Below are 14,330 nucleotides of genomic sequence, written 5' to 3' on the forward strand. Positions count from 1 at the left end.
ACTCTACTGCATAAATTGTAAGTGCTCTTACCTGCAAACAATAGAATCCATTCTATTTTGAGCAACAGTATTTTCTTTTTTTTTTTTTTTTAAGGGATAAAATTAGCTCCCAGAATTGTTGGAAGGGCTCAAAACACAGAATCTAGGCTGAGCTTCAAGGGGAAAAAAAAAAACAACTCCCCAAAACATATCACAGAATTAGGCTGCCTCTGTGCTAATGCAGGAGCTGTATCAGCAGGGGTTCCTGCCTTGGCTGATGGCTCAGTGCCTGCCCTTCTGTTGAGATTCCCACCGGCCAATTCCTACCAGCCTGTTAGGAGTTTATGCCACCATGTTGGGAGTGGAACTGGCCTTTGGCCTTTGCTTTAAGTATTTTTGTGTTGTGGGGCGACTGGGTGGCTCAGTGGGTTAAGCATCTGACTCTTGATTTCAGCTCAGGTCATGATCTCACGGTTGTGGGATCAAGCCCCACATTGGGCTCTGTGCTGACAGCATGGAGCCTGCTTGGAATTCTCTCTTTCTCCCTCTCTCTCTGCCCCTCTCCCGCTTGTGCTCATGCTCTCTCTTTCTCTCTGTCTGAAAAATAAATAAAGTTAAAAAATTTAAACATCTTTGCCCACTGTCAACCTCTGATTATATTATTAAAAAAATTTTTTTACGTTTATTTATTTTTGAGACAGAGAGAGACAGAGAGTGAGCAAGGGAGGGGCAGAGAGAGAGGGAGACACAGAATCTGAAGCAGGCTCCAGGCTCCGAGCTGTCAGCACAGAACCTGATGCAGGGGCCGAACCCACGAACCGTGAGATCATGACCTGAGCCGAAGTCGGCTGCTCAACGGACTCAGCCACCCAGGCACCCCGTCAACCTCTCTTTTTTTTTTTTTAAATGTTTACTTACTTTTGAGAGAGAAAGAGAGGATGAATAGCAGACAGAGGGGGAGACAGAGGATCCAAAGTAGGCTCTGCGCTGACAGCAGAGAGCCCAATGCAGGGCTCAAACTCACAAACCGTGAGATCGTGACCTGTGCTGAAGGTGGAAGCTTAACGACTGAGCCACCCAGGAGCCCTTGTCAATCTCTTTCTATGTCAATCTCTTTCTCCATCGAGTGCTACTCCTTTCATGCAGACCATCAGCACCTCGTGTCTACCCACTGCAACAGCCTGTTGACTGGTTTTCCAGCCTTCAGCCTCGTGTCCCCTCCACCGTCCCCCTCCCATTTATTCTCCACTCTGCAACAGTACTCTGATCTCAGTACTCTTACTTAAAATCCTTCTGTGGCTCTCCATTGCCCACAGGATGAAGCCAAGACAAAGCGCATCCTGGGCTGACTGCAGATCTCGCTTGGCATCCCTCCCTCCCCAATCTCCACTCCCCTGTGGGCTTGTCAAACCCCTCTCTGTGTCTCTGGGCTTTTGCAATTGTATTTCCTCTGCTGGGAAAACTCATCTTTCTTGTCCTTGCCTGATTAACTTCTACCCTATCCCTGAGGATGTCATAGCATAGATAACACCTCTTCCAAGAAGCATTCCTGGATCACAACCCCCGGATGAATTGCCCCTTCTGGTTATTCTGAAGAGCTCTGTGCTACTCTTTTGTCATTGCCTGTCCCTCCAACCAGACTGTAAGCTCCTGTAGGGATTTGTGCCTTGTTCACTGCTTCAGACCAACTCCTAATAGAGCTTGATGACATTCAGTGCATAGGAAATGATGAATTAATATGTTTGTTCATTAATTGAAGAGTGCCCCAAGTTCACATAGGTAGAAAGTGACAGACAAACCCAGATCAGATGCTTTCCTTCATGCTATGCTGCTTCTCTGAAGAAGTCAGGACAATCTGGTTCTCAGGGTTTTTCTTTTTTAACAGTTTTATTGAGTAATAATTGGCATACAATTAACTGCACATATTTAAATTGTACAATTTAGTAAGTTTCGACATCCGTATACACCTGTGAAACTAACAGCACAATAAAAAACAGGGAACATATCCAGCTCCCAAAATTTTTCCACAGAATGACAGATAGAACAATGGATTTTAATGTCACAGAGTACAAAAAGCACACTGATATGGTTCCATATCCTACAATTGCAGCTAACCTCTAAGAAACTCCATTTGTTGAGTTTTGGTTTAGTGTCAAAGAAAAGCCACGATACACAAAAAAAGCTATTAAAGTTCTCCTCACTCGTTCGACTACGTTATCTGTGTGAATCTGAGTTTTATTCATATCCTTCACCCAAAACACATCATGATTGATTGAATGCTGAGGCAGATATGAAAATCCAGCTGTATTTTATTAAGCCAGATGTCATAGATACTTGGGAGAAAATGTAAAGCAATGCCATAGTCTCACTAAATTTTTTGTTTGTTTTAGAAAATATGTTTTTTAATTAAAATGTTATTTATCTTCAATATAATGAGTTTATTATTGTTATTTGTTTCAAATGTTTATTTACTTTTGAGAGAGAGAGAGAGACAGAGAGAGTGCATGTGCATGAATGGAGGAGGGGTAGGGAGAGAGAGAGAGAGAGAGAGAGAGAGAGAGAGAGAGAGAATCCCAGGCAGGTTCTGCACTGTCAGCAGAGAGACCGATGTGGACCTTGGACCCACAAACTGTGAGATCATGACCTGAGCCAAAATCAAGAGTGGGACACTTAACCAACTGAGTCAGCCAAGTGCCTCTATTGTTTTTTTTTTTAGTTGATATTTTTAATTCTTCTGTTTTCATTTCTAATTTAATAAATAGCCATAGATGTAACCCACATAAACAAAAACAACATCTTCGGAGCTTCAAATAAATTTTAAGATAATAAACAGGTCCTCAGACCAAAAAGTTGAGAATGGCTGACATTCAGACCAGAGGTTAGGAGAGCAGGCTCTGAGGTTAGATATCTATGTTTGAATCTGGGCTTTACCCCTTAGCAGTTTATAGTAGAACTTTGGGCAAGTTCATAATCTCTCTGATCCCTAGTTACCACATAACATAAAATGGGATGATTATAATGGTACTTACCACAAAAAGGTCTTGAGGATTAAATGAATTATCGCATGGGAAATATTTAAAACAGTGCCTGGCACATAAAAAGTGCCCCATAAATGTTAGAAGGGGATCAGAATATGCCACCCCAAAACATGCCACTTTGGCATAAAGGCTCTTCTGAGCTTAAGGCAACTGAGAAAAAGCAGACACAGAAAAGCTCTCTGCCCTTCCCGTATCTGCCTAAAAGCAGGGCATAAATTTCCCTTGTGAAGGTGTCCCCCTCTCTGGTACCAGGAAAGGAAGAACGATCTTTATCACTGGAGATGAAGACAGTGCTGATAGGAGTCTGCACAAAACAAAATATTACTAAATAATCCTCATCTTCCATTGGTTTCACACATATATTTACCTTCCCACCATTCACCACCTCTAGAAGCCCCAAACCCTTTTCCTTTGTCTTCTCGTGCCCACAGTTTATCCCTGTCTGTCAAAACAAGTTTAACTTGTTCTTTTCATCTTTAATTCTCTCCTACGAAGGCCTGCATGCACATAAATATTAAAATAGTAACATCAAATAAGCGTTGATACTTGTATGCCTTTTCTCCTGTTGTCTTTTATTAGTTGAATTCACAGACCCTAGATACTGAACCTAAGAGGGTATGATATAGAAAGTTTTCTTCCTCCTCTACCTCATCATCAGTGGCAGCAGCAGCAGCAGCAGGCCAAACAGTCCAGAAAGGCAGAAAATGCCACCAGGAAGAGCCCTCAAGGTTTAAATCCTTTACTTTAAAGACCTCCACAGCCATCAAAAAGAGTGAAATCTTGCCATTTGCAACAACGTGGATGGAGCTAGAAGGCATTATGCTAAGCAAGATAAGTTAAACAGAAAAAGACAAATACCATATGATTTCACTCATATGTGGAATTTAAGAAACAAAACAGACGGGGGCACCTGGGTGGCTCGGTGGGCTGAGGGCCCGACTTCAGCTCAGGTCATGATCTCAGGGTTTAGGAGTTCAAGCCCCACGTGGGGCTTGTTGCTGTCAGCACAGAGCCCACTTTGGATCCTCTGTCTCCCTCTCTCTGCCCCTCCCCCGCTTGCACTCTCCCCAAAATAAATAAATATTAGAAAAAAAAAAAAGAAACAAAACAGAGGAACATATGGGAAGAGGGGGAAAAGAAAGAGGAGAGAGGGAAACAAAATACAGGAGATTTGAAAAAAAATTTTTTAATGTTTATTTATTTTTGAGAGAGAGAGAGAGAGAGAGAGAGAGACAGAGCACGAGCTGGAGAGGAGCAGAGAGAGAGGGAGACACAGAATCTGAAACAGGCTCCAGGCTCTGAGCTCTGAGCTGTCAGCACAGAGCCCGACACGGGGCTCGAACTCACAAACCATGAGATCATGACCTGAGCCAAAGCCGGGCACTCAACTGACTGAGCCACCCAGGCGCCCCAAAATACAGGAGATTTTTAACTGTTGAGAACAAACTGAGGGTTGCTAGAGAGAGAGAGGCAGGTGGGGGATGGGCTAGATGGGTGATGGGTACTAAGGAGGGCACTTGTGATGAGCACTGGGTGTTGTACGTAAGTGATGAATCATTGGATACTAGTCCTGAAAAGCAGAGCTGGGGCCTGCCCAGACAAAGCCCGCTCCCACCTGCAGACACCGGAGAATTCCACCTCTCTTATCTCCTTCCCACCCATTCCAGCAGAAGAGGAACACTCTCTTTTCCTGCTTTGCTAACCCTCCCTCCAGTGCTCTCAGGGACCTTTTCCCTTCTCCCCTACTTTTTTTTTTTTTTTTAAAGCAGCTTACTGGTGACATCAGTTCCATACAACAGGATATACTCATTTTATTTATTATTATTATTATTTTTTTTTTAGAGAGAGAGTGCACGAGCAAGGGAGAGGAAAGAAGGAGAGAGAGAATCTTAAGCAGATTCCACGTTCGGCTCAGAGCCCTATGTGGGGCTTGATCCTACAACCCCGGGATCACGACCTGAACCGAAATCCAGAATCGGACGCTCAACCGACTGAGCCAGCCGGCCGCCCTAAGACACATTCATTTTAAGTATACTTCTGATGAGTTTGGCACATGCATGCAGCCCTGTACCCACCACCACTATCAAGTTTAGAGCATTTCCATCACCCCCTAAATTCCCCTAGAGCTCCTTGTATATCTCCGCCTTCTTCCCCCAGCCCCAGACCAACCATTGGTCTTATTTCTGTCACTATTATTTAGCCTTTTCTAGAGTATAAATAGAATCATGCAGTCTATACTATTTTGTGCCTGGCTGCTCCTACCCAGAGTCATATTTCTGAGATCTGCCCATGATATTTTATATACCAATAATTTATTCCTTATTCTTGCTGAGTAGTATTCCACTGTGTGATATACCATAATATGTTTATCCGTTCAACTGTTGGTGGACCCTGATTCCACTTTTTGGCTAGTATAAATAATGCTTCTCTGAACATTCCTGCCCATGTGTTTGGATGGACATATGCTTTCCTTTCTCTTGGGAAGATACTAGAAATGACATTACGAGGTTGTATGATAAGGCTATGTTCATAGGAAACTACCTTAACAGTCTGTTAGTATACTATGAAGTTAAATGTACATTCTCACCTCTGTTTTATTTATTTTTAATTTATTTTTAAAGTTTATTTATTTTCAGAGAGAGTGCAAGTAGGGGCAGGCAGAGAGAAAGGGGGAGAGGGAATCCAAAGCAGGCTCCGCACTGTCAGCGCAGAGCCCGAAGTGGGGCTACAACTCACGAACTGTGAGATCACGACCTGAGCCAAAACGAAGAGTCGGATGCTTAACCGAGTGAGCCACCCAGGGGGGGCCCCCCAGCTCTATTTTTTGTTGTTGTTGTTTATTTATTTTTGAGACAGAAAGAGACAGAGCATGAACGCGGGAGGGTCAGAGAGAGAGGGAGACACAGAATCTGAAACAGGCTCCAGGCTCTGAGCTGTCAGCACAGAGCCCGACGCGGGGCTCGAACTCACGGACCGCGAGATCATGACCTGAGCCGAAGTCGGACGATTAACCGACTGAGCCACCCAGGCGCCCCCCACCCAGCTCTATTTTAATGTGACCTACAAAGTCCTCCTTTCCCACCATGACTTCATACGCACTCCATCAAAGTACAGTTTTCAGAAGGTTAAAAACATGAATCTCCTATGAAAAGTAAGGATACGTCAAAGCTTTCTTTAGTTTACCTAAATGTGAAGGGTGTTTAGCAAAGAGTGCCAGAGACCACATGTATATAGTCAGAGGAAAGCAGGATGCTGGAAGAAGATGGTAAAGTTAGATGCAAAATTGGTTAACGTCCTGTAAGACAATAATACTGCACCCTTTGACATGATCTTTTCTACCAGATGAAAACTACTTGCAATTTACCAATTTCCCACAGATTAACATCTTAATTTATAGAGCCCTCTGGGGCCCTACTCGGTAATAAATAGTAAATCAAACAGAGCTATCTTCCTTAAAGTATCTGATGATCTTTACATCAGCTTGTTAACGCTGTTGGATAATTTTGAAAGACCACACAGTCATCCTTGGCCTTATTTCCAATTTGGGAGTAATTTTTCTTAAGAAGGCATATTAAAGGGAGCATCTCTTTACTTACTGGATGGGATGCTGTCCAATTCATGAATCACTTAATAAAGCCAATGACATCTTCCAAAAAAAAAAAAAAAAGAATGCATACTAAAATCCTCCAGGTTCTATAAATAACCTCACTCCTCTCCCAGTCTCTTTCTCAGTGAGCCTCTCTCCTCTTGGCCCTGTGGACTCAACTTCTTCTTCAGGCCTGAGGTCAGATGTCCTGTCTCTGACATGTCCCCCCCCCCCCAACAGCTTCCGGGTTTGGGCACTTCCTGGGCTCCACCAACACCCCTGGCTTCCCTCCATCCCAACATCCCAGCCAGCTTGCCTGTTGGTCTCCTCCGGAAGCTCCCCCGCTTTCACAGGGCGGGACTGTTTTTTCATTTCTGTATCCCCAGGGCCTAGCCCAGTGCTTGGCACCCCGTAAAGCTAAATAAATGTTTGCTGAATAAATTGAATGAGGCGCTGGCTAGATGCCTCCTCAAGGTCTTTTCCAGACTTGATGAGGCTTCATTTATGGATTGGTTACCATGGTTACTCTATTCTCCCTACCCTCCTCTCTCTCCCCTTCCCTCTCCCTCTCCCTCTTCCCTGTCCCACTTTTCCCTTTTCCCCTATTGCAAAGGAAACAGAAAAGGTCTCCTCCCCACGTGAGCTGGAGGCTACGGAGAAACTGAGGCAACTCTTCGTATCCCCTTAAGCCCTTCCCCTGAGGGGGTGGCTCGGCCTAGCACCCAGATGGACCCATATGTGCATATATTTGGGATGAGTTTCGGGTCTCCATATCTCCCCCCTCCCCCTCTGTACTTTGGGGCTGAGAGGAGTAGCTGGTCTCCTTGAGAACTCTTGGAGCTTTAGAAACACAAAGAGCTTGATTGTATGGTAATTTACTCTTTACATATTTATACTGGGACTATTGAATTCGTCTTGGAACCTTCACTGACTTTCAGTCTTTCAATCTCGGCTTCCTTAATTAAATAAGGGCCAGATGCCCCTGAGAGTCTGAGGAGAGAGGAACTTTCCTCTTGGGGAGGTATTGCCCCACGGCTCACTCTGGTCTTTCTCCCCCACAGGCCTCCCGACCGGTCCCCCCTCCCCGTCGGTTCCCCTAAACCCAGACCCAGGCTGGGACAGAGCACTCCACCAATGTCCCATAGCACAGCTGGGAAAATGAACAAAGGAAAACCACAAAACGAAACCACAAAATTTGGGGTTGGCAAGACAACCCTCCCAGTCCAGGGTGCTCAGGCCTAGGGTGACGATAACATTTCAAACCCGGATACTCTGGCACACGAAGGGGTCACGGTTAATAATCCTCTTGGGACAGGGGCGCCTGAGCGGCTCAGTCGGTTAAGCTCCCTCTTGGTTTCGGTTCAGGTCATGATCTCACAGTTCGTGAGATGGACCGGCATCCCACGGACCTGCCTGGGATTCTATCTGCCCCATCCCTGCTCGCGTGCACGCGTGCTTTCTCTCAGAATTAATAAACTAAAAAATATATATATATAATCCTATTGGGACTACAGCATAAACTGCACACTCTGAGATGGACAGTCGGTCGGGCCCTCTCACCGACACAGACCCAGAGAAACACATCACGGAGAGAGCCTGTTTTGTCCCTGCATTCATGGCGCAAACGTTTACTCTTATCTCTGTTGGGAAGCTTACAGTTGGGATGACAGCTCATCACAGAGTGTGCGGAACGCCTGGATAAGCATTGTGACAAACGGCAAGAAAGAGGAAGTCCAGCGAGCTGTGGGAGGAAGCTCACCTGCCCCCCCCCCCCTCCTGCAGGGGGGTGTTGGTCTGTGTCAACCTCTCAGGGGTTTTGAAGGAGGAGTAGAAATTAACTGGGAGAGAAGAGGTTGAGAGTGAACGGCAAAGAGTTCCAGTCAGAAAACACAGCCTGTGGGGGGCACCTGGGTGGCTCAGGGGGTTAAGCCTCCAGCTCTTGATTTTGGTTCAGGTCATGATCTCACGGTTTGTGGGTTCGAGCCCCGCATGGGGCTCTGTGCTGACAGTGCTGAGCCTGCTTGGGATTCTCTCCCTCTCTTTCTCTCTCTGCCATGCTCTCTGTCTCATAAATAAATCTATATAGATACAGATATATCTATATAGCCTGGGGCATCGCACCTGGTGTCTCAGTGGGTCTGGTCGCGATCTCACGGTTTTTGAGTTCGAGCCCTGCATCGGGCTCTGTGCAAGCTCAGAGCCTGTAGCTTGCTTCGGATTCCGTCTCTCTCTCTCTCTCTCTCTTCTTTCTCTCTCCCTTCTCCTGAGGGGGTGGCTCGCCAAGTCACTCACACACTCTCTCTCACACACAAAAATAAGTAAACATTAAAAAAAAAAAAATACAGCCTGTGGATAGGCGAAGAGAGGAGATGGAGTGTTGATTTTTGGAGTAACCAGAAAGCTCCTGCCTTTTTCTGGCCTTCCTTTTCCAAAGCCATCCCGTGCCCTCAGCTCCTGGAGGAGCCCCACATTACTTCCCTTAGCCATGGTGGTCAGAGGGGCACCTCCCCCCGGCTTTCTAGAAAGTGTGTTGAATAAATGAGAGACACTATTCTTCTGTGATGTAAACACGAGGCTTAGCATGGTGGCTTATTATTATTCATACTAGAGTCCTCTTCCATACGATTTTCATCTTCCAAAAACCGAGCCCACCTTGCAATAGGCCAGGACTTGCACCAGATTTATACTCCGGGTCATTCCATTTAATCTTCACAACAATCCCGCGAAGTAGGTGTTCTCATCCCCACTTCGCGGATGAGGCTCAGCGAGGCCAGAAACTTACCCAGGTCTCCGCTGACCCGATGAGTGACAAGCCAGGATGCCCTGATACTCTGCTTTCTCTCACTTCTACCCTCTTAACCACAATACTAAACGTAGCCAGGGAGAGCCAGACCTTGTCATTCATAACTTGGCCCCCGAGAACTGACTCAGTTACCCTTGGGCGCAGTACCAAGGATCCTGGGCTACAGGGGCAGGGGAGGCAGGCAGCAGGGAGAAGGTGTGGGGAGTTTTCAGTCACCCGCCACCGGGTTTGCTGCCTCCCGCAGGGCAGGCAGAGTCAGGTCTTGCAGGCGGCCACAAACCCAGACCCGGATCCCTCCTCCCCCCTTCCCCACCCCCGACCTTGCGCCAGCCAGGGTGGAACTCCTTCTAGCAGAGCCGGTCCAGCTGCGTGACGTCACATGCTATTGGGCAGGGCTTCCGGGGCTTGGTGAAACCTGGTTGATGGCAGAGAGGCGGAGGGGCCTCGTGTCTCCCCTGTCCCCAGGGCAACTTTGGGAGGAGTCTGCCTCTTTTCCAATGATTATAATCACAATTCTGCCTCAGAACCCCTCCCCTGTAGGCTGTGGGGTCTCCTTCTAGGCAGAGCAGGACAAGCGAGTTCTATTCCTGGCTCTGGGATTTGAACCCACAGTTCTGAAGTCCCAAGACCAGTAATATGCTGTGTGTCTCTAGATAATCCCTTGTCCTCTCTGGGCATTCTTGAGGACACAGCCTCCTAACACAATACAATGAAGAGGTTGGAAGAGAGATTTCTGAGGACATTTTTAGAAGTCCCAGCGAGGGGCTTGTGGAGCCCGGATCAGTGTGGTGGCCCAGATTTGTCCTTCCTCCAATCCTCCACTCCCCATCTCATCCCTGGTGGCCTCTGAGTGACAACATGACTCATCAGGCTCCCAGCACCCAGTTTCAGCCTTGCCCCGCCCCTGCCCCGGGACTTGGCATTTGCCGTTTACTCCCAGGAGCATGTGCACCTGGGTCATTTCAACGGGAGAGAATGGGGCCTGGGGACAGGGGGGCACTGTCTGACTCCTTACCCCTTCAGGTGGCCCAAGGCCAGGATGGGGTTTGGGGCTCCCAAGCGAGAGATTTGAGGGGCCTACCAACCCCTCTCCCGGGCCTCGGAGGCTCTGCCACTCTTCAGAGGGCCCAGGTTTCAGGCAACCCCCCCACCAACACCCCGCTCCCCTCCAGCTGCTGAGTCCTCAGCTATCTGCCTCTAATCTCTTCCCCAGGAATCTTCCAGCCTCCCCTGGTCATCAGTGGTTTCAGCATTCGTCATTCACCCGCTACTCCTAGGGCAGTCCTGGCCCCACCCTTGACCCCAAGGCGCCCAGGTGGGGGGTGGGGGGTGGGGGGTGGGGTGGTGGGGTGGGGGTGGGGGTGGAGTTGCTGGTGGAGAACCCTGAAGGAGGTGGGGCTACCGGGCTGCTTCTCACATTGAGGAGGTGTGGAGGGGAAGCGGGCCCCACAAACCCTGTGTCAAGAAGAGAGGACAAAGTGTGTAAAGAAAGTGGGGCTGGGACACGGCAGCCCGGCAGCCCGAGTAAACGTGGCACCCACCCGCCCGCCCACGCCCCCCCCCCCCCCCCCCCCCCCCCCCAAGACTCGAAGGTGTGGTCAGACTGGATTGTGAGACTGGAAACCTGACTTCGAGTCCTGGCTTGGCCGCCACCTCCCTCTGTGACCTTGGTCATGTCCATTGCTCTCTAGATGCCTCATATCCCTATCTGTACAAGGCAGGGGCTCAGCTGGGTGAGCCAAGTCCCCTAACCCTGGCACACTCTGGTCACCCAGGTGCGTGTCAGTAGCAGTGGCAACTTAAGCTCCTACATCTCGCTGTAGGAGGAGAAGAGAGAGAGACCCTGTCAGCTGTCATGGAACAAGCCAAGCGTTGGCCAGTCTTGTGTGAGGTCGCCCCAGACAACCTAGGAACTCTTTCCCAGGTTGAAAAGAGGAGGTCTGTCGCTCCCCATGCCCAGGCTCCAGACCACAGAGCAGACAACAAAGCCAGGCAGGTGGAAAATTCCCTCTGGCATTCTGCCCAGGCACCCTGGATGGCAACTGTGCCAGCCTGGGTGGGCAGGGGCTGGGAGTCCAGGGCACTAACAGCCTGGCAGCCACAGGGAGCTGGCGAGCGGCCCGCCAAGGCCCCTCCAGCTCCCCTGTCCCCTACCGCCCAGACACAAAAACTGTGTTCTGCTCAGCTACACAGAGGGAGGAGGAGCGATAGGGAAGCTCATGGTTATTTGTTGAAATCCTGGAGTTTCTCAGAAGTCGCAGCCCTGATGTGAGCTGAGGGTGCCGGCTCCAGTGCCCAAGTCGAGTGGTCATGAATGGAGGACTGAGTGTTGTAGCTGTTGCCTTGGCCAGGCGGAAAGAGGGCTTTGCCAAATGACGTTGGGGCAGATGTCCCTGTGTTCGCTGCTGGTTGCTGCTCTCCATCTTGTGACCTGGGCACCGTGTATCCCTGTCAAAGCCTTGCTCTGTCCCATCTCAAACATGGGGATAACTCTATGGGCCCAGCCCCAGCCACACCCACAAAGAGCCTAGGAAAAGTGAGAAGCTCTGTGTGCGCACGTGACCTGAGACTGGGAGATAGCACGCTTCTCTTGGCCTGCGTGTCCAGGGATCCCTTGTGTCTGAAAAGTCAGGGCAGAGAACCTTCCCCCACCTCTCTCCTCCTCTTTGCCAGACCCTCAGGAGACTGCTGACTTACCACGGCCACGCTTCCCTGCCTGTCTCCCTGGACGCCTTTCCCAGAGTCTGTAGTCGCTTTCTAGAATGTTTACCCACAAACATTGTTATGTTGTCAGTCAGTTCAGGTGAGTCTTTCAGACCTGAGGAGCCCCCTCTGTGGCTTTGCCTGGTAACAGCCATCTGGCAAACAAACGCGTCCCTCTAATCATCCCCACGGTGGGTGCCACTGGGCAAGGAAGGCTTGAGGTGTCAGGGCATGGCAAGGTCAAGGTGAGACCGTGGACTGCTGGGAAAGCTACCCAAAGGGCTCGTCCCACTGCCCCGAAGTCAGCAGCCTGAGAGCGTCATTACCGATACAGGGAACGTTGTCCGTCTAGGCTGGCAAGAGAAGGCTCTAAAGATAAGGCAGGGCATGAACCCGACTCCCTGACAGCCAATTAGCTCTGCTCCAGGAACCCAACTACAGTGACTCGCTGACAGCCAATCAGGAGGCGCTGGGCCAGAGACCTTTTTCAGCCAGACACACCTGTAACCTGCTAGCCATCTGTTGGGCCACACCCCTGCCCCAACCATTCCAGAAAGAAATGTAAATCTCTGTATATAGCTGCATTGGGAGAGCTCTGTAACTCTAAAACGGAGGGAGATGCACACTGGAATATAATGAGTACAGAGACATATACACAAATGCCACCCGCCTGGGTTAGAATTGGCAAAAGAGGGCACCTGGGTGGCTCAGTCCATTAAGTATCCAACTCTTGATCCTGGCTCAGGTCATGATCTCACCGTCCGAACTCGAGCCCTGCATTGGGCTCTGTGCCATCAGCGCTTGGGATTCTGTCTCTCCTTCTTTCTACCCCTCACCTGCTGGTGCTCTCTCTCTCTCTCTCAAAATAAATAAATAAATTAAAAAAAAAAAAAAAAGAATTGGCAAAAGAGAAAAGGTCCAGGAGATTGCAACAGACTTGACTATGTCTCTCCAATGTCCGCTGCCAGCTTCCTATGAACCATTTAACCCTAACCCTCCCCCTCTGCAAAAACAAAAAAAAACAAAAGCAAACAAACAAAAACATCAACTAGGTGCCATCCATACAAGTTCCTCTGCGAATACTGGGCTTTGAAGGGGACTGAGAGCTCTCCTAGCAAAGCTTAATGTGGTAGATGAGGGCTGGGGCCCAGCCAGAGGAGTTCTCTATCCAAAGGAAGGTACAGTGCTTATTATTGGCAAGGGCATCTTGCCATAGTTTCGGGTGCTAGGTCAGACTTTGGCCTCGTGGGCCCATGTCCTAAATGGGTGCCTCCTAAGTGGCAGTGATGGGTCAGACGTGCCCAGAAGAAGACCTGGGGAAGGGGCAATGTATTTTCTTCCCAATCTTCCTACCTTGGAACCTGCCCAAGTGCTGAGAGGTCTGGGATCTCCTGTCATTTCTGACGTGGGACAAATGGCCGAGCCAAAGAGCTGTTGCAGTAGGATAATGGGCACTGGAGCTCAGGGCTGTGTGCTAGAGGGACCTCGACAGAAGGAGATGGGGACGATCTGTTTCAGGGTAACCCTGGAGGAGGCATCAGAGGAAATCCACACATTTTCAAGCTCTCCAGAGGCGGGCTGCTTTTGCTGCAAGTGCTGAGCTCCTAGGCCTGGCCTTAACTGAAGACTGTCACACCCTCCACACAGCCTGGCTAAGAACAAACACAATGAATCTGTATGAAGTGCATACTTTCTGTTGGGGGCTGTGTTAGGTACTGGGGAGCCAGAGGTTAACCAGGCCCTTGCCTCCCTGCAGTCTGTCCCCATGTAGGGGAGCTGCAGCAAAGGACCTCCCATCTCAGCTCCCTTGGTCACAGGACCCCAATTCAGGCAAAACCATGAGGAAGTCCGGTTGGACTGCAGGACTTTTGCACCAGTTTAGATAGGAAAGAAAAAGCACGAATCCCACGAGGATTTAGAAGAGGAAGATTTGACCTCTGTAGCCAAGGACAGCCAGAGGTGGGAGGGGTTTTGCCTGTGGCCAGAAATCATTCTATCCATCCCTGGGTCAAGTCTCACCCGAGATCTTGGACAGCCAGCTTGGCCTGCTAGTTCCGGGGAGCAGGCTGGCTGCAACTCCAGGGCTAGACAAGCCCAACTGGGGTGGGGTCTCTAGTCTGCCCTTAGCCTCATTTGCTAATTTGGGGGAATTTCCTCCATCGATCCTACAGGGAGGCGCAGCCAAGGACTTTTGTCCCCCTCCCTTTGAAGCATTCTCTGC

The sequence above is a fragment of the Herpailurus yagouaroundi genome, unplaced genomic scaffold (genome assembly GCF_014898765.1).
Source record: "Herpailurus yagouaroundi ecotype Mexico unplaced genomic scaffold, PumYag 308, whole genome shotgun sequence".
NCBI classification, from domain to species: domain Eukaryota; kingdom Metazoa; phylum Chordata; class Mammalia; order Carnivora; family Felidae; genus Herpailurus; species Herpailurus yagouaroundi.